Source organism: Lolium perenne, chromosome 2 (genome assembly GCF_019359855.2).
Source record: "Lolium perenne isolate Kyuss_39 chromosome 2, Kyuss_2.0, whole genome shotgun sequence".
NCBI lineage: Eukaryota > Viridiplantae > Streptophyta > Magnoliopsida > Poales > Poaceae > Lolium > Lolium perenne.
In genome coordinates this window covers 330,699,212-330,720,538 of record NC_067245.2, presented here as the reverse complement: position 1 = coordinate 330,720,538, position 21,327 = coordinate 330,699,212, and the positions used below count along the sequence as shown (strand labels likewise).

The window sequence follows — 21,327 nt, the reverse complement described above, 5'->3', positions numbered from 1 at the left end:
CCGACGCACCCAAGTTCCACCTCGACCCGGAGACGCCGGCGCCTTCTCAAGTTCGACACCAAGGACCGAAGCCGGAACTTCAAGTTCTTCCCGGATCCAAGACGAAGACCCCGGCTTCATCTTCTTTCTCTCCGAACCCGAATCCGGCGACCCCCCTTGTTCCGATACCGTGAGACCCATACCCTAACCAAACCTATTTTATAAATGTTCCATATAACTTGTTGCATCTCTTATCATGTGCATCTATCGTGTGCATCAACATCATCCATACATGTCGCATCGTGCATCTTGTGGTTGTTCGGGTAAATAGCGAATCACCTAAATAAATATGGAATTGTGCGGGATTGATATCTTATCCCGGTTCCATTTAAATTGTGTAGCTCACCTATGCCATGTCTTTGCCATGCTAATCCACATTTAATATGCGGGGTAGATAAACAACTTGAACCTAATAATTGTTTGTTCGGGATTCCGATTCCGCTTAACTTGGATAAGTTGCATCGCATCATGTTTGCCATGCCATGCATACCATATCTTGAGCATGCCGATTCTTCTTCCGTAGTTGTAAGCTTTGCCTCCGTTGTTTGTTGTAGCGCTTTGCTTCTTCCTGGATAGGATCACGAAGTGGTGCGGTGAGATACGACAAGTTCTCCGGTTGTTCCTCGGCAAACTTTAACAGGCAAGCATTTCCTAAACTCATGTCTCTGCAGGAGTCGCTCACCTATTTTATTGTTGCCTCCTCCCTCATGCTAGCCTTGAGTTGCGTTCTTGTCACGTGTCCAATCCACTTGTTACCTCAAGCAGCCTATAATGCCTCCACCAACCACCTACAGCTATTGTTTGGTTTCGGGTCTGCCTTGCGAGTCGTAGTGCATGCTAGTGCTGTTTATATCTCGTTACCGTTATCTTATCGGGTTATCCGTTGGGGATCATGACACATGCTACATGGATATATCTATTGAGGGTATCATGGTTACTTGTTAATACTCCCTCCATTTCAATCTATAGTGCCTATAGATTTTCTACACGGTAATTAGCGCAAGTCATTTTTTAACACAAACCCCCTAAAGAGTCCAACCACGATCTCAGAAATAGGAGAGATATAGGAGGTTCCCGGATTTTATGCACGTGATTAGTTCGTTTCCTTATTTCCAGCTATTCAGCTCATCTCGGTGGAAGGGGTTCTTTGCAAATAAACACAGATCTACTCTTATATTACGAAACAAATGCAGAAAATCTATAGGCACTACAGATTGAAACGGAGGGAGTAGTTGTTAGCGGAGGCATCGGTGGGTCAGCTGATCGTTTTATGACGGCTCACTTGTGTTTCCATGAAATCTAGGACCCCGAGTTCTTGTTATCTGTTCCGAGACTGAGCGCTCTAACCACACGTGGGTATGTTTATTGGGTCTCCCCTCGACCACTGCCGGAATCTACAGCTTTGTCCAGTGGCCACAACTAGTTTATATGTTTTCCTTTGGTTATTGCGTGCATGCCAGCATGTTACTTATTTACTTTGGGAAGCCCCTGGGTACCTTGTATCCCTTGTTTCTGGTATGCACGTATAGGTGCGGCACGAGCGTTTATCGCGTGCTGAAGCGGGTCATTCGCCCCAGTGTGTGTTTTTCCCCTCGGAAGTCGTGGTCGCAAAGAGCTAGGTCCGCTTCGGAGATTCGACTGGACTTCGATACGGGTTCAACTTAGTTAGGTGGCTTCCTGGACATTGTTGTCGTGAAGGAGAGTGCGAGTCGTGATATCCACCTGTCGCAAGTGGGTCGATCGTGCGTGTGGGCACAATTGGGCACCCCTGCAGGGTTAAATCTTATCGATAAGCCGCGTTCGCGGTTATGGATGACTTGGAGCTGTATGACTCGACCATAGACAACTTACACCTGTTGTTCATTAATAATAACTTGCATAGTAAGTTAGCACAACTTCAATAATAAATGGTTAAAACTTGACAACCGTGTGAGTGCCTTTGTAAGTACTTCTTTGAGAAGGGGGAACGCATCGGCTGTGTTATGTTTGTAGAGTATAGAACTGTTAGTTGTGCGCTCTCTCACCATCTCTGGTAGACGAGTGTTGTAGAGTGTCTCTATAGGTTTTTAGTGCTTGCGCGCTGCTGCTTAACCCCACCATATTGCCTATGACATTCCTCTTGCGTCCTCTAAGTCCCCTGCGTGCCTCAAGTACAAAGGATGACTGGTTGACGAATGCTTATATGTCTTGAAGTCTTGTTAAGTACGAACACGTACTTATTGCTGCTTTGGGACATAACCGGGCAGGTATGAAGATCGTTACGATGAAGAACGACGCTAGCAAGGTTACCCTTCCGGCCTGGCCTGGGCAGGGTTATGGACGCCACTGGTTATCTTCAGGTCTCTTAGTCCAATACTTATCTTGTCCGTACTCGGACGCATTCGACTTTCTGTATGATTTGGATCTTTGTATTGTATATTTGTATCTTGACTCGTTGGAGTCGTCGTTGTAATATATGTTTCTTGTGGGCTCTATTGTAATCATGTTGTAATGTTACCGCTCGTGTTAATTCCTCTGGCATCACGTGTGTGATTCGTCGCGCACGTTGTGTCGGAGGGCGTCTGAGAATCGATATCGTGCGGATTTCGGCGAATTCACTGGGATCCTCATGGTACCGGTTTTGGGGCGTCACAAGTTGGTATCGGAGCTCAGGTTGATGGTACCCCACTGGTCCAGCCTGTAGGATAACCTTGCCAACGAACGTTGTTGTGTCTAGTGTCAAAACCTATTTTGTAAAATTCATTGGATAGTTCTGATTAGCTCTGATTTTTCTCCTTATCCCTAGTCCTTCTCCTCTTACCTTTGCGAGTTTTGAGTCTTCTCTCTTATCTGAGTTTTCTGAGTCTTAGGTCTCTACGTGGGTTGGACGATCTTTTCCTTTCACCTATTAGGTCCGATCTTTGGAGGATCCCGCCGGAAGCGCATCATCAACAACGGAACAACGACTTCTTGTTAGTGGTGTCGAGGAGATCAACACGTCGCCTGAAGACCCGATAGTTCACCTCTCTCCTCCGTACCTTGAGGTGGAATCTCGGGGCGAGATTCCTTGTTAGTGGTGTCGATTGTAGCGACCCAGGAAAATCCCCATATTAGATTTGTTTGTTATTTTCTCTTTTATGCATCCTTATGGCATCATGCATATATTTTCAACCTCAAACCTATTTATTTTATTAAACACTATTTTATTTCTATTATAATCCTTTCTCTTATTTCAAATTGTACCTCTTCTTTCTGTGTTTATTTTCATTGCTAAAATCTATTTAGAAATGATTTGAAAACAAATAGCAAAAGAATAAAGAAAACTGTTTTATAAAAAAAGAGGGGAGAGACTCCCCAGCCAACCAGGCCGTGCGGCCAAGTCGACAGCCCGACCACCGGCCCACCTAGCCCAACCGGAGGACACCTCCACCGAAACCCTAACCTATCCAAATCCTCCTCTGGTGTTTTTGCAGCCGCCTCCCTCTAATTCTTTTCCAAAAGCCATCAGGCCCTCCCACCTCTCAGCCTCTCTCAGCTCTCTCCCCGCACGAGCTCGACCCCGATGCGACCCGCGCCCCGCTCGCCCCGAGCCGCTCCCGTCCTCTCTCCCTTCACCACCGAACGCAACCGCCACCTCCTCCTCTCTCCTGAGCGCCACCGCGCGCCTCCTCCCTGCTCTGCCGTGCTGCCAAGGACCAGCATGTCATCGTCCTTACCCCGCACTCCGCGCGCGAGCCACCTCGCCTTCTTCCAACCGGAGCGCCGCCAGTACCCCGCCATGGAGTCCGCGTGTCCTCGTCTACCGCCCAAGCCGCCCCGTCATCTGCTCCTCGAGCCTCGCCACCAGCACGTCCTCCCCTCCAAGGTCCGGCCGTCGTCGCTCCCCTGCCTTCCGTCGCGTCACCAAGGACGCCGTCGTTTCTGTTCCGTTCCCCGCGCGGTGAAGCTCCGACTCCCCTGCATCCCCACGCGCGCGGATGTGCTCGATCCCAAGCGCCGCACGTGGTACTGCTCGTCGCCAAGGTCGTCCGGACGAGCTCAGCGTCTCCAATCTCTGCCCCGCGCCTCCAGCCCGCTTGTTTTTCTTCTGTACGGGCGCATCCCCGTAAGATGTTCGACAGAAGTTTCTGTCCAGTGCATGTCAACGCACACCTGTCCGCCTTGATCCTCTTGCATTCTGTGCACGCAGCAGCTGTACATGCCTTCACGACTGCTCGCACGCGGCGCAAATGTTCTTTCGAGTTTCTCCCTGGGAAAACCAAGTGCGCCGTTGCCGACGCACCCAAGTTCCACCTCGACCCGGAGACGTCGGCGCCTTCTCAAGTTCGACACCAAGGACCGAAGCCGGAACTTCAAGTTCTTCTTCCCGGATCCAAGACGAAGACCCCGGCTTCATCTTCTTTCTCTCCAAACCCGAATCCGGCGACCCCCCTTGTTCCGATACCGTGAGACCCATACCCTAACCAAACCTATTTTATAAATGTTCCATATAACTTGTTGCATCTCTTATCATGTGCATCTATCGTGTGCATCAACATCATCCATACATGTCGCATCGTGCATCTTGTGGTTGTTCGGGTAAATAGCGAATCACCTAAATAAATATGGAATTGTGCGGGATTGATATCTTATCCCGGTTCCATTTAAATTGTGTAGCTCACCTATGCCATGTCTTTGCCATGCTAATCCACATTTAATATGCGGGGTAGATAAACAACTTGAACCTAATAATTGTTTGTCCGGGATTCCAATTCCGCTTAACTTGGATAAGTTGCATCGCATCATGTTTGCCATGCCATGAATACCATATCTTGAGCATGCCGATTCTTCTTCCGTAGTTGTAAGCTTTGCCTCCGTTGTTTGTTGTAGCGCTTTGCTTCTTCCCGGATAGGATCACGAAGTGGTGCGGTGAGATACGACAAGTTCTCCGGTTGTTCCTCGGCAAACTTTAATAGGCAAGCATTTCCTAAACTCATGTCTCTGCAGGAGTCACTCACCTATTTTAATTTTGCCTCCTCCCTCATGCTAGCCTTGAGTTGCGTTCTTGTCACGTGTCCCATCCACTTGTTACCTCAAGCAGCCTATAATGCCTCCACCAACCACCTAGAGCTATTGTTTGGTTTCGGGTCTTGATACGTCTCCGACGTATCGATAATTTCTTATGATCCATGCCACATTATTGATGATATCTACATGTTTTATGCACATTATATGTCATATTTATGCGTTTTCCGGAACTAACCTATTGACAAGATGCCGAAGTGCCAGTTCCTGTTTTCTGCTGTTTTTGGTTTCAGAAATCCTAGTAACGAAATATTCTCGGAATCGGACGAAATCAAGACCCAGGTTCCTATTTTTCCCGGAACCATCCAGAACACCCGAGAGCCGCCAGAGGGAAGCCCTGGGGGCCCCACACCACACCCTGGCGCGGCCAGAGGGGGGGCCGCGCCGCCCTATGGTGTGGTGGCCCCAGGCCCCCTCCGAGGATGCCCTTCCGCCTATTTAAAGCCTCCGTCGCGAAAACCCTAGAACGAAGAACGAAACCCACAGAAACCTTCCAGAGCCGCCGCCATCGCGAAGCCAAGATCTGGGGGACAGGAGTCTCTGTTCCGGCACGCCGCCGGAACGGGGAAGTGCCCCTGGAAGGCTTCTGCATCGACACCGCTGCCATCTCCACCGCCATCTTCATCACCGCTGCTGCTCCCATGAGGAGGGAGTAGTTCTCCATCGAGGCTCGGGGCTGTACCGGTAGCTATGTGGTTCATCTCTCTCCTATGTGCTTCAATACAATAATCTCATGAGCTGCCTTACATGATTGAGATTCATATGATGATGCTTGTAATCTAGATGTCATTATGCTAGTCAAGTGAATTTTACTTATGTGATCTCCGGAGACTCCTTGTCCCACGTGTGTAAAGGTGACAGTGTGTGCACCGTGTGGGTCTCTTAGGCTATATTTCACAGAATACTTATTCACTGTTATGAAGAGCATAGTGAAGTGCTTATTTATATCTCTTTATGATTGCAATGTGTTTGTATCACAATTTATCTATGTGCTACTCTAGCAATGTTATTAAAGTAGTTTTATTCCTCCTGCACGGTGTAATGGTGACAGTGTGTGCATCCGTGTTAGTACTTGGCGTATGCTATGATTATGATCTCTTGTAGATTATGAAGTTAACTATTGCTATGATGGTATTGATGTGATCTATTCCTCCTACATAGTGAAGGTGACAGTGTGCATACTATGTTAGTACTTGGTTTAGTCGAATTGATCTTTCATGCACTCTAAGGTTATTTAAATATGAACATTGAATTGTGGAGCTTGTTAACTCCGGCATTGAGGGTTCGTGTAATCCTACGCAATGTGTTCATCATCCAACAAGAGTGTAGAGTATGCATTTATCTATTCTGTTATGTGATCAATGTTGAGAGTGTCCACTAGTGAAAGTGTAATCCCTAGGCCTTGTTCCTAAATACTGCTACCGCTGCTTGTTTACTGTTTTACTGCGTTACTACTGCTGCGTTACTACTGCTTGTTTACTATCCTGGGCAAAGCACTTTTCTGGTGCCATTGCCACTGCTCATACTTATTCATACCACCTGTATTTCACTATCTCTTCGCCGAACTAGTGCACCTATTAGGTGTGTTGGGGACACAAGAGACTTCTTGCTTTGTGGTTGCAGGGTTGCATGAGAGGGATATCTTTGACCTCTTCCTCCCTGAGATCGATAAACCTTGGGTGATCCACTTAAGGGAAACTTGCTGCTGTTCTACAAACCTCTGCTCTTGGAGGCCCAACACTGTCTACAAGAATAGAAGCTCCCGTAGATATCAAGCACTTTTCTGGCGCCGTTGCCGGGGAGGAAAGGTAAAAAGGCACTCATACTCCGGTTCAGTGTGATTTCTTCTGGCGCCATTGTGTTTGTGCTCAAAGCTATTTCCTTTAGATCCTGCAATTGCATCTTTTTGTTTCTTGTTTACACTAGTTTGGCATAATGGACAACAATGAGCTTCTTATTCTATTTCCTGATTTAAAACATGGATTGTTTGATGCGAAAATTAAAAAACCTATGGAATCTTATTTGCATGCTGGTAGTAATATTAGTATGAACGCTTTGAACACCATTGTTGATAATAATGTAGAAAGTTCTAAGCTTGGGGAAGCTGGTTTTCCTGATCTTTTTAGTCCCCCAAGCATTGAGGAGAAAATTTTCTTTGATAATACTTTGCCTCCCATATATGATGATTATAATGATAGTGGTCTTTTGGTGCCACCTACTATGGAGAGTAAATTTTGTTGTGATTATACTATGCCTCCTACACTTGATGAGAATAATAATGATAGCTACTTTGTTGAATTTGCTCCCACTACAACTAATAAAATTGATTATGCCTATGTAGAGAGTAATAATTTTGTGCATGAGACTCATGATAAGAATGCTTTATGTGATAGTTATATTGTTGAGTTTGCTCATGTTGCTACTGAAAGTTATTATGAGAGAGGAAAATATGGTTGTGGAAATTTTCATGTTACTAAAATGCCTCTCTATGTGCTGAAATTTTTGAAGCTACACTTGTTTTATCTTCCTATGCTTGTTACTTTGCTCTTCATGAACTTGTTTATTTACAAGATTCCTATGCATAGGAAGCATGTTAGACTTAAATTTGTTTTGAATTTGCCTCTTGATGCTCTCTTTTGCTTCAAATACTATTTCTTGCGAGTGCATCATTTAAACTGCTGAGCCCATCTTAACGGCTATAAAGAAAGAACTTCTTGGGAGATAACCCATGTGTTATTTTGCTACAGTACTTTGTTTTATATTTGTGTCTTGGAAGTTGTTTACTACTGTAGCAACCTCTCCTTATCTTAGTTTTGTGTTTTGTTGTGCCAAGTAAAGTCTTTGATAGTAAAGTAAGTACTAGATTTGGATTACTGCGCAGTTCCAGATTTCTTTGCTGTCACGAATCTGGGTCTACCTCCCTGTAGGTAGCTCAGAAAATTAAGCCAATTTACGTGCATGATCCTCAGATATGTATGCAACTTTCATTCAATTTGGGCATTTTCATTTGAGCAAGTCTGGTGCCTTAATAAAATCCATCTTTACAGACTGTTCTGTTTTGACAGATTCTGCCTTTTATTTCGTATTGCCTCTTTTGCTATGTTGGATGAATTTCTTTGATCCATTAATGTCCAGTAGCTTTATGCAATGTGCAGAAGTGTTAAGAATGATTGTGTCACCTCTGAACATGTTAATTTTTATTGTGCACTAACCCTCTAATGAGTTGTTTCGAGTTTGGTGTGGAGGAAGTTTTCAAGGGTCAAGAGAGGAGGATGATATACTATGATCAAGAAGAGTGAAAGCTCTAAGCTTGGGGATGCCCCGGTGGTTCACCCCTGCATATTTCAAGAAGACTCAAGCGTCTAAGCTTGGGGATGCCCAAGGCATCCCCTTCTTCATCGACAAATTATCAGGTTCCTTCTCTTGAAACTATATTTTTATTCGGCCACATCTTATGTACTTTACTTGGAGCGTCTGTGTGCTTTTGTTTTTGTTTTTGTTTGAATAAAATGGATCCTAGCATTCACTTTGTGGGATAGAGACACGCTCCGCTGTAGCATATGGACAAGTATGTCCTTAGGCTCTACTCATAGTATTCATGGCGAAGTTTCTTCTTCGTTAAATTGTTATATGGTTGGAATTGGAAAATACTACATGTAGTAATTCTAAAATGTCTTGGATAATTTGATACTTGGCAATTGTTGTGCTCATGTTTAAGCTCTTGCATCATATACTTTGCACCCATTAATGAAGAAACACTTAGAGCTTGCTAATTTGGTTTGCATATTTGGTTTCTCTAAAGTCTAGATAACATCTAGTATTGAGTTTTGAACAACAAGGAAGACGGTGTAGAGTCTTATAATGTTTACAATATGTCTTTTATGTGAGTTTTGCTGCACCGTTCATCCTTGTGTTTGTTTCAAATAACCTTGCTAGCCTAAACCTTGTATCGAGAGGGAATACTTCTCATGCATCCAAAATACTTGAGCCAACCACTATGCCATTTGTGTCCACCATACCTACCTACTACATGGTATTTATCCGCCATTCCAAAGTAAATTGCTTGAGTGCTACCTTTAAAATTCCATCATTCACCTTTGCAATATATAGCTCATGGGACAAATAGCTTAAAAACTATTGTGGTATTGAATATGTACTTATGCACTTTATCTCTTATTAAGTTGCTTGTTGTGCGATAACCATGCTTCTGGGGACGCCATCAACTATTCTTTGTTGAATATCATGTGAGTTGCTATGCATGTCCGTCTTGTCTGAAGTAAGAGAGATCTACCACCTTTATGGTTGGAGCATGCATATTGTTAGAGAAGAACATTGGGTCGCTAACTAAAGCCATGAATCATGGTGGAAGTTTCAGTTTTGGACATACATCCTCAATCTCATATGAGAATAATAATTGTTGCCACATGCTTATGCATTAAAGAGGAGTCCATTATCTGTTGTCCATGTTGTCCCGGTATGGATGTCTAAGTTGAGAATAATCAAAAGCGAGAAATCCAAAATGCGAGCTTTCTCCTTAGACCTTTGTACAGGCGGCATGGAGGTACCCCATTGTGAAACTTGGTTAAAACATGTGCATTGCAAAGATCCGGTAGTCCAAGCTAATTAGGACAAGGTGCGGGCACTATTAGTATACTATACATGAGGCTTGCAACTTGTAAGATATAATTTTCATAACTCATATGCTTTATTACTACCGTTGACAAAATTGTTTCATGTTTTCAAAACAAAAGCTCTAGCACAAATATAGCAATCGATGCTTTCCTCTTTGAAGGACCATTCTTTTTTACTTTTATGTTGAGTCAGTTCACCTATCTCTCTCCACCTCAAGAAGCAAACACTTGTGTGAACTGTGCATTGATTCCTACATACTTGCATATTGCACTTGTTATATTACTCTATGTTGACAATTATCCATGAGATATACATGTTATAAGTTGAAAGCAACCGCTGAAACTTAATCTTCCTTTGTGTTGCTTCAATACCTTTACTTTGATTTATTGCTTTATGAGTTAACTCTTATGCAAGACTTATTGATGCTTGTCTTGAAGTACTATTCATGAAAAGTCTTTGCTTTATGATTCACTTGTTCACTCATGTCATTACCATTGTTTTGATCGCTGCATCCACTACATATGTTTACAAATAGTATGATCAAGGTTATGATGGCATGTCACTTCAGAAATTATCTTTGTTATCGTTTTACCTGCTCGGGACGAGCAGAACTAAGCTTGGGGATGCTGATACGTCTCCGACGTATCGATAATTTCTTATGATCCATGCCACATTATTGATGATATCTACATGTTTTATGCACATTATATGTCATATTTATGCGTTTTCCGGAACTAACCTATTGACAAGATGCCGAAGTGCCAGTTCCTGTTTTCTGCTGTTTTTGGTTTCAGAAATCCTAGTAACGAAATATTCTCGGAATCGGACGAAATCAAGACCCAGGTTCCTATTTTTCCCGGAACCATCCAGAACACCCGAGAGCCGCCAGAGGGAAGCCCTGGGGGCCCCACACCACACCCTGGCGCGGCCAGAGGGGGGGCCGCGCCGCCCTATGGTGTGGTGGCCCCAGGCCCCCTCCGAGGCTGCCCTTCCGCCTATTTAAAGCCTCCGTCGCGAAAACCCTAGAACGAAGAACGAAACCCACAGAAACCTTCCAGAGCCGTCGCCATCGTGAAGCCAAGATCTGGGGGACAGGAGTCTCTGTTCCGGCACGCCGCCGGAACGGGGAAGTGCCCCCGGAAGGCTTCTCCATCGACACCGCTGCCATCTCCACCGCCATCTTCATCACCGCTGCTGCTCCCATGAGGAGGGAGTAGTTCTCCATCGAGGCTCGGGGCTGTACCGGTAGCTATGTGGTTCATCTCTCTCCTATGTGCTTCAATACAATAATCTCATGAGCTGCCTTACATGATTGAGATTCATATGATGATGCTTGTAATCTAGATGTCATTATGCTAGTCAAGTGAATTTTACTTATGTGATCTCCGGAGACTCCTTGTCCCACGTGTGTAAAGGTGACAGTGTGTGCACTGTGTGGGTCTCTTAGGCTATATTTCGCAGAATACTTATTCACTGTTATGAAGAGCATAGTGAAGTGCTTATTTATATCTCTTTATGATTGCAATGTGTTTGTATCACAATTTATCTATGTGCTACTCTAGCAATGTTATTAAAGTAGTTTTATTCCTCCTGCACGGTGTAATGGTGATAGTGTGTGCATCCGTGTTAGTACTTGGCGTATGCTATGATTATGATCTCTTGTAGATTATGAAGTTAACTATTGCTATGATGGTATTGATGTGATCTATTCCTCCTACATAGTGTGAAGGTGACAGTGTGCATACTATGTTAGTACTTGGTTTAGTCGAATTGATCTTTCATGCACTCTAAGGTTATTTAAATATGAACATTGAATTGTGGAGCTTGTTAACTCCGGCATTGAGGGTTCGTGTAATCCTACGCAATGTGTTCATCATCCAACAAGAGTGTAGAGTATGCATTTATCTATTCTGTTATGTGATCAATGTTGAGAGTGTCCACTAGTGAAAGTGTAATCCCTAGGCCTTGTTCCTAAATACTGCTACCGCTGCTTGTTTCTTTGTTTCTTGTGTTACTACTGCTGCGTTACTACTGCTTGTTTACTATCCTGGGCAAAGCACTTTTCTGGTGCCATTGCCACTGCTCATACTTATTCATACCACCTGTATTTCACTATCTCGTCGCCGAACTAGTGCACCTATTAGGTGTGGTGGGGAAACAAGAGACTTCTTGCTTTGTGGTTGCAGGGTTGCATGAGAGGGATATCTTTGACCTCTTCCTCCCTGAGATCGATAAACCTTGGGTGATCCACTTAAGGGAAACTTGTTGTTGTTCTACAAACTTCTGCTCTTGGTGGAGGCCCAACACTGTCTACAAGAATAGAAGCTCCCGTAGACATCAGGTCTGCCTTGCGAGTCGTAGTGCATGCTAGTGCTGTTTATATCTCGTTACCATTACCGCTATCTTATCAGGTTATCCATTGGGGATCATGACACATGCTACATGGATATATCTGTTGAGGTATCATGGTTACTTGTTAATAGTTGTTAGAGGGGGCATCGGTGGGTCAGCTGATCGTTTTATGACGGCTCACTTGTGTTTCCATGAAATCTAGGACCCCGAGTTCTTGTTATCTGTTCTGAGACTGAGCGCTCTAACCACACGTGGGTATGTTTATTGGGTCTCCCCTCGACCACTGCTGGAATCTACAGCTTTGTCCAGTGGCCACAACTAGTTTATATGTTTTCCTTTGGTTATTGCGTGCATGCCAGCATGTTACTTATTTACTTTGGGAAGCCCCTGGGTGCCTTGTATCCCTTGTTTCTGGTATGCACGTATAGGTGCGGCACGAGCGTTTATCGCGTGCTGAAGCGGGTCATTCGCCCCAGTGTGTGTTTTGACCCTCGGAAGTCGTGGTCGCAAATAGCTAGGTCCGCTTCGGAGATTCGGCCGGACTTCGATACGGGTTCAACTTAGTTAGGTGGCTTCCTAGACATTGTTGTCGTGAAGGAGAGTGTGAGTCGTGATATCCACCTGTCGCAAGTGGGTCGATCGTGCATGTGGGCACATTTGGGCACCCCTGCAGGGTTAAATCTTATCGATAAGCCGCGTCCGCGGTTATGGACGACTTGGAGCTGTATGACTCGACCATAGACAACTTACACCTGTTGTTCATTAATAATAACTTGCGTAGTAAGTTAGCACAACTTCAATAATAAATGGTTAAAACTTGACAACCGTGTGAGTGCCTTTGTAAGTACTTCTTTGCGAAGGGGGAACGCATCGGCTGTGTTATGTTTGCAGAGTATAGAACTGTTAGTTGTGCGCTCTCTCACCTTCTCTGGTAGACGAATGTTGTAGAGTGTCTCTATAGGTTTTTAGTTCTTGCGCGCTGCCGCTTAACCCCACCATATTGCCTATGACGTTCCTCTTGCGTCCTCTAAGTCCCCTGCGTGCCTCAAGTACAAAGGACGACTGGTTGACGAATGCTTATACGTCTTGAAGTCTTGTTAAGTACGAACCCGTACTTATTGCTGCTTTGGGACATAACCGGGCAGGTATGAAGATCGGTACGATGAAGAACGACGCTAGCAAGGTTACCCTTCCGGCTTGGCCTGGGCAGGGTTATGGACGCCACTGGTTATCTTCAGGACTCTTAGTCCAATTTGTATCTTGTCCGTACTCGGACGCATTCGACTTTCTGTATGATTTGGATCTTTGTATTGTATATTTGTATCTTGACTCGTTGGAGTCGTCGTTGCAATATATGTTTCTTGTGGGCTCTATTGTAATCCTATTGTAATGTTACCGCTCGTGTTAATTCCTCTGGCATCACGTGTGTGATTCATCGCGCACGTTGTGTCGGAGGGCGTCTGAGAATCGATATCGTGCGGATTTCAGCGGATTCGCTGGGATCCTCATGGTACCGGTTTTGGGCGTCACAAACTCGCAGCGAGCGACTAGTGTTGAACCACTAGATCGACTAGGTGTAGGATCTATGTCGGGAGAGAGAGAGAGAGGTACCGAAGGTAATACCTTCTCCCTTCGAAGAGGAACCCACCGAAGTCGACATGGTTGGATCGGTGGATGCGTGGGTGAGCAAGTGGTGGCGGTGGCGGAACTTCCGGTCGGCACAACGCTAGCTAACCCTAATCGGTGGGTGTGTCGGTGTGGCGTGCGGCCTCACGGTGAACCTCGTACTGCGTGCTGCCATCCCCCACCTATCTTTATAGCGCAGGCGATAGGGGCCCACCAACCAGATAGAGGTTGGGCGCCCCCGATCAGGGCGCAGTCAAGGGGATCCGGTGGGCGGTTGGGCACACGGAGAGATCAACCTAACATTCTCCCCCTTGATCTCAACTTAACTTTTAACTTTATACTTTTTTCTTTACTCGTTTCATCATGGATCAGTACATAGGGCATGTTTCATTGTCATAGCTCTATTGCCGATAGAATCAGACACCTGATACGTTGCAAACGTATCTATAATTTTTGATGCTCCATGCTTGTTTTACACCAATTTCTATATGTTTTGTTTACACTTCATGTCATTTTTATGCATTTTCTGGAACTAACCTATTAACAAGATGCCACAATGCCAGTTCCTATTTTCTGTTGTTTTTGTATTTCAGAAAAGTTGATCTGGAAATATTCTCGGAATCGGACGAAACAAAAGCCGAAGTTCCTATTTTGCTGTCATGAAGACGGAGTCCAAAGGGGAGACGGAGAAGAGCCAGGAGGCGGCTACACCACCCCTAAGCGTGGGCCCCCTGGCCATGCCTAAGTATAGTGTGGGCCCCTCGGGCGCCCACCGACATCGCCCTTTCGGCTATAAATTGACATCCTCGGGAAAAACCTAAATACCCAAGCCTCCATCCACGAAAAGTTCCATAGCCGCCGCCATCATTGACCCTAGTTCGGGAGGGTTCTGAAGCTCTTCCTGGCACCCTGCCGGAGAGGGAGATCATCACCGGAGGCCTCTTCATCACCATGCCCACCTCCAAAGTGATGCGTGAGTAGTTCATCTTTGGACTACGGGTCCATAGCAGTAGCTAGATTGTTGTCTTCTTCTCCTTATGCTTCATGTATAGTTCTTGTGAGGTGCCTAACATGATCAAGATCATCTTTATGTAATGCTACATATTGTGTTTGCTGGGATCCGATGAATATTGAATACTATGATTGAGTTGATTATAGACCTATTTTATATGTTATTTGTTATCTTGCATGCTCTCCGTTGCTAGTAGATGCTCTGGCCAACTATGTGCTTGTGACTCCAAGAGTGAGTATTTATGCTCGATAGTGGGTGCATGCCTCTAGAAATCTGGGAGAGTGACAATAACTTCTAAGGTTGTAGATGTGCTGTTGCTACTAGGGAGAAAACAACAATGCTTTATCCAAGGATAATTTTATTGTTTACTTTACACACTTTACTTAATGCAATAATCTATTTCTTGCAACATAATACCCAAAGTTGTTCGGATGATATCATGAGGGTGGATTATTAGTCATATATGCAGTTGGATTGCGGTCTATGAATCTTGTTGTAATGGCCAAATGAATCTCATAGTAATCATCTTGTCATGTATGGTCTTTATTCTGTCAATTGCCTAGTTGTAATTTGTTTACCCAGCATGTTATTTATCTTTATGGAGAGACACCTCTAGTGAACTGTGAACCCCGGTCCTTTCTTTTACACTGATAAAACCATCTACTGCAAAGCATTGTTCTCTTTATTTCACTGCAAACAAACATCTTTTTCCACACTATACGTCTAATCCTTTGTTTTCAGCAAAACCAGTGAGATTGACAACCTCACTACAAGTTGGGGCAAAGTAGTTTGGTTGTGTTGTGTGCAGGTTCCACGTTGTTGCTGACACCGATAGTGCACCCTGATGTCTACGCACGCTTCTATTCTTATAGACAGTGTTGGGCCTCCAAGTGCAGAGGTTTGTAGAACAGCAGCGAGTTTCCCTTAAGTGAATCACCCAAGATTTATCAAACTCAGGGAGGTAGAGGTCAAAGATATCCCTCTCAAGCAACCCTGCAATTACGATACAAGAAGTCTCTTGTGTCCCCAACACACCCAATACACTTGTCAGGTGTATAGGTGCACTAGTTCAGCGAAGAGATAGTGAAATACAAGTAGTATGGATGATTATAAGTGGTAATTGCAATCTGAAATAAAAATGGCAGCAAGCAAACATGTAGCACACTGGTTGTAAACGGTGTTTCAATGCTTAGAAACAAGGCCTAGGGATCTTACTTTCACTAGTGGACACTCTCAACAATGATATCATAATTGAATACATAAATATCATCTCTTCACTATGCTACTCTGAACTACTCTCTGGTTGGATAACGAACACCAATTCACCGCGTAGGGCTGCAAAAGCACTCCTTAAAGTTTGCGTTCCAAATCTAGGGACACCCCGCACTGTCACTTTGAGCATCCAAAGATAGTACTAACAAACACCACAATTTCATAGAGACATCCAACTCAAATTATAACTCATGATAAGTATTTCTGTAAAATTTATCCTAAGAGACACACACGGTGCGCACAGTGTCACCTTCACACCGTGGGACAAGGTGTCTCCGGAGATCACATAATAAAACCACTTGAGTAGCATAATAGATGAAGAGTAACATCTACTTATTAACCTAGATTACAAAGCCCATGATCACATAAAGATCATACCATAGGAGAGAGAGATAGACCACATAGCTACCGGTAAAGCCCTCAACCTCGGGGGAGAACTACTCCCTCCTCATCATGGGAGTCAGCAACAACGATGAAGATGGTGGTGGAGTTGATGGAGATGGCTCCGGGGGCAATTTACTGTCCCGACAGGGGTGCCGAAACAGAGATTTCTGTCCCCCGAAACTTGTCTTTGATGGCGGCAGAGCTACAGAACTTTTCATGGATGGGGGCTGACTGATTTAGGGTTTTCGCGTCGGGAGGCAATTTATAGGCGGAAGGGCGAGGTCGGTGGGCGCCCGAGGGGCCCACACCACCCCTACGTGTGGCCAGAGGTGGGCCCGCGCCTAGGCATGGTACCTCGGTGCCCTCCTCCCTCTCTGCTCTGGACTCCGTCTTTGTGTCGGGAAAAATAGGAGGTTTGGCTTTTGTTTCGTCCAATTCCGAGAATATTTCCTGTAAAACTTTTCTAAAATACAAAAACAGCAGAAAACAGGAACTAGCACTGTGGCATCTTGTTAATAGTTTAGTTCCAGAAAATGCATAAAAATGCCACGAAGTGTAAACAAAACATATAGAAATTGGTGTAAAACAAGCATGGAGCATTAAAAATTTATAGATACATTTGCAACGTATCAGCGTCCCCAAGCTTAACTCCTACTCGTCCTCGAGTAGGTAAGTGATAACAAAATAATTTTTGAGGTGACATGCAGCCAACACAATCTTGATCAAGTTATTGTAAAAGCATTGTAACACTACAAGAAAAGTTGCCATGGCCGACGAAGTTGAAGTCGCGCCGTGGTTGCTGGTGTACCATGGCCGACGATTTTTGGTCCCTCCGTGGTGCATGTCAAAACTTTTTTTTTCTCGTTTTTGAGGCCACCTAGCCCGACGAAAGCGGCCAAAACGTCGCGTATGGTGGCCCGGGACGTGGTGCATCTCGAAATCTCGGGTTCGCCGGCCGAGTCAACGCAAATCCGCACCGCCGAGGGATGTAGGGCCCAGATGGCAGCCTCTCTGGCATTGTTTTTTTTTTCGATCGCGCCATCTCGTTCAACGTTCTCCGATCGAGCCGTTTACGATGCAGGATCATGGGTCCCGCATGTCATCCTCTATGAACCAAAATTCTTTCTATTCTTGGATTTTTTTTGAACCCCCGATTTCTGGCTACTTCCTTTTTCTTTTGATCCCTTGCCGCCTTGGAAACGTTGAGACCGCTGCTGCTAAATGGGACCTGCATGTCATCCTCTATGTGCAATCAACTTTCTTTTCTTGGAGTTTTTTTTGGCACCTCAAATTTGGTCACTTGCCTTTTTCTTTCGATCCCCTGCCGCCTCTCAAACGGTGATACCGCTGCTGCTAAATGGGACCCGCATGTCATCCTCTATGTACTATAAAACTTTCTTTTCTTGAATTATTTTTGGCACCTCATATTTGTTCACTTACCTTTTTCTTTCGATCCCCTGCCGCCTCTCAAACGTTGATACAGCTGCTGCAAAATGGGACCCGCATGTCATCCTCTATGTACTATAAAACTTTCTTTTCTTGAATTATTTTTGGCACCTCATATTTGGTCACTTACCTTTTTCTTTCGATCCCCTGCCGCCTCTCAAACGGTGATACCGCTGCTGCTAAATGGGACCCGCATGTCATCCTCTATGTACTATAAAACTTTCTTTTCTTGAATTATTTTTGGCTCCTCATATTTTTTCACTTGCCTTTTTCTTTCGATCCCCTGCTGCCTCTCAAACGGTGATACAGCTGCTGCTAAATGGGACCCGCATGCCATCCTCTATGTACTATAAAACTTTCTTTTTTCTTGAATTATTTTTGGCTCCTCATATTTTTTCACTTGCCTTTTTCTTTCGATCCCCTGCCGCCTCTCAAACGGTGATACCGCTGCTGCTAAATGGGACCCGCATGTCATCCTCTATGTACTATAAAACTTTCTTTTCTTGAATTATATTTGGCTCCTGATATTTTTTCACTTGCCTTTTTCTTTCGATCTCATGCCACGTTTGAAACGTTGAGGAACCTGCAGGCTCATGGGACCCGCATGTCATCCTCTATGTACTATAAAAGTTCATTTTCTTGGTTTTTTTTCACCCTCTGATTTTTGGCAATTTCTTTTTTCTTTTGATCCCCTGCCGCCTCTCAAACGGTGATACCGCTGCTGCTAAATGGGACCCGCATGTCATCCTCTATGTACTATAAAACTTTCTTTTCTTGAATTATTTTTGGCTCCTCATATTTGGTCACTTGCCTTTTTCTTTCGATCTCATGCCACGTTTGAAACGTTGAGGAACCTGCTGGCTCATGGGACCCGCATGTCATCCTCTATGTGCTATAAAAGTTTCCTTTGTTGGATTTTTTTTCACCCGCTGATTTTTGGCTTACCTTTTTCTTTTGATCCCCTGCCCACTTTGAAACGTCGAGTAAGCTGCTGGCTCAAGGGACCCGCATGTCATCCTCTATGTACTATAAAACTTTCTTTTCTTGAATTATTTTTGGCTCCTCATATTTGGTCACTTGCCTCTTTCTTTCGATCTCATGCCACGTTTGAAACGTTGAGGAACCTGCTGGCTCATGGGACCCGCATGTCATCCTCTATGTGCTATAAAAGTTTATTTTCTTTAATTTTTTTTTCACCCTCTGATTTTTGGCTATTTCCTTTTTCTTTTGATCCCCTGCCGCCTTGGAAACGTTGGGTAAGCTGCTGACTCATGGGACCCGCATGTCATCCTCTATGTACAATCAACTTTCTTTTTCTTTTTATCTCAAGCCGCGTTTGAAACGTTGAGACCGCTGCTGCTAAATGGGACCCGCATGTCATCCTCTACGTACAATAAAGTTTCTTTTCTTGGATTATCTTTGGCTCCTGATATTTTGTCACTTGCCTTTTTCTTTCGATCTCATGCCGCCTTTGAAACGTTGAGTAAGCTACTGGCTCATGGGTCCCGCATGTCATCCTCTACGAACAATAAAAGTTTCCTTTCTTGGAGTTATTTTTTACCCCTAATTTCTGGTTATTTGCCTTTTTCTTTTGATCTCCTGCCCCCTCTGAAACGATGAGGACGCTGTTGGCAGGTCGGTCCCACATGTCATCCTCTATGAACAATAAAAGTTTCCTTTGATGGATTTATTTTGAACCCCTAATTAATTTCTGGATATTTCCCCTGCCGCCTTGGAATCGTTGAGGATGCTGCTGCCTCATGGGTCCCGCATCTCATCCTCTCAGAACGGTAAATGTTTATTTTCTTGGATTTTGTTGACCAAACGATTTTTGGCTTATTTTTTCTTTCGATCACCTGCAGCCTTTAAAACGTTGAGGACGCCGCTGGCTCACGGGTCCCACATGTCAACCTCTATGAACAATAAACGCTGAGGATGCTGCTGCCTCATGGGTCCCGCATGTCATCCTCTCAGAACGAAAATGTTTCTTTTTTTGGATTTTTTACCAACAGATTTTTGGTTTATTTTTTCTTTCCATCCCCTGCCGCCTTTAAAACGTTGACGACGCTGTTGGCTCATGGGTCCCCGATGTCAGCCTCCCCGTACAAGAAACATATGATATCTTGATTATTTTACGAGACAATAAACAATGTATTGCGCTACGAGCTATTTCAAACGGATAATTAAATCTTTATTTTTACATAAACAAACTTATATGTTGAATCTCCTTGTTTTTTTGTCTTTGCGAAGCATAGGACTTTCCTGTTTTTTAGAAAATTCGGAACTTTCCTGTTTTGGAGTGGGCTGAAATTGTACGAGTCAAAAGGCCAAGCAGGATAGTTCGAAGGCCCAGATGTCCAGATGCAGCCCAATTGAAATCTTTCTTCTTGGATTTTTTTCACCCCCTGATTTTAGGCTACTTCATTTTTCTTTTGGTTCTGTGCCGCCTTGGAAACGTTGAGACCGCTGCTGCAAAATGGGACCCGCATGTCATCCTCTACGTACAATAAAATTTCTTTTCTTGGATTATTTTTGGCTCCTGATATTTGGTCACTTGCCTTTTTCTTTCGATCCCGTGCAGCCTCTCAAACGTTGATACCGCTGCTGCTAATTGGGACCCGCATGTCATCCTCTATGTACAATCAAGTTTCTTTTCTTGAATTATTTTTGGCTCCTGATATTTGGTCACTTGCCTTTTTCTTTCGATCTCATGCCACGTTTGAAATGTTGAGGAACCTGCTGGCTCATGGGACCCGCATGTCATCCTCTATGTACTATAAAAGTTCATTTTCTTTGTTTTTTTTTCACCCTCTGATTTTTGGCTATTTCCTTTTTCTTTTGATCCCCTGCCGCCTTGGAAACGTTGAGTAAGCTGCTAGCTCATGGGACTCGCATGTCATCCTCTATGTCCATCAACTTTATTTTCTTGGATTTTTTTGACCCCCTAATTTCTGGCTACTTTCTTTTTCTTTTGATCTCAAGCCGCATTTGAAACGTTGGGACCATTTGCAAAATGGGACCCGCATGTCATCCTCTATGTAAATAAAGTTTCTTTCCTTGGATTATCTTGGGCTCCTGATATTTTGTCACTTGCCTTTTTCTTTCGATCTCATGCCGCCTTTGAAACGTTAAGTAAGCTGCTGGCTCATGGGTCCCGCATGTCATCCTCTACGAACAATAAAAGTTTCCTTTCTTGGAGTTATTTTTTACCCCTAATTTCTGGCTATTTGCCTTTTTCTTTTGATCTCCTGCCCTCTTTGAAACGATGAGGACGCTGTTGGCAGGTCGGTCCCACATGTCATCCTCTATGAACGATAAAACTTTCCTTTGATGGATTTATTTTGAACCCCTAATTAATTTCTGGATATTTCCTTTTTTTCTTTTGATCCCCTGCCGCCTTGGAATCGTTGAGGATGCTGCTGCCTCATGGGTCCCGCATGTCATCCTCTCAGAACGGTAAATGTTTATTTTCTTGGATTTTGAATACCAAATTATTTTTGGCTTATTTTTTCTTTCGATCT

At 44.3% G+C, this 21,327-nt stretch overlaps 1 long non-coding RNA gene across 1 annotated transcript; it reads left to right on the top strand.

The window, feature by feature from the left end:
* Positions 1–596: 596 nt before the first annotated feature.
* Positions 597–13,395, top strand: LOC139835375 (uncharacterized). Its single transcript, XR_011751179.1, has 2 exons — positions 597–679; positions 13,212–13,395. It is a non-coding gene; the product is annotated as an uncharacterized lncRNA (long non-coding RNA).
* The last annotated feature ends 7,932 nt before the right edge of the window (positions 13,396–21,327 follow it).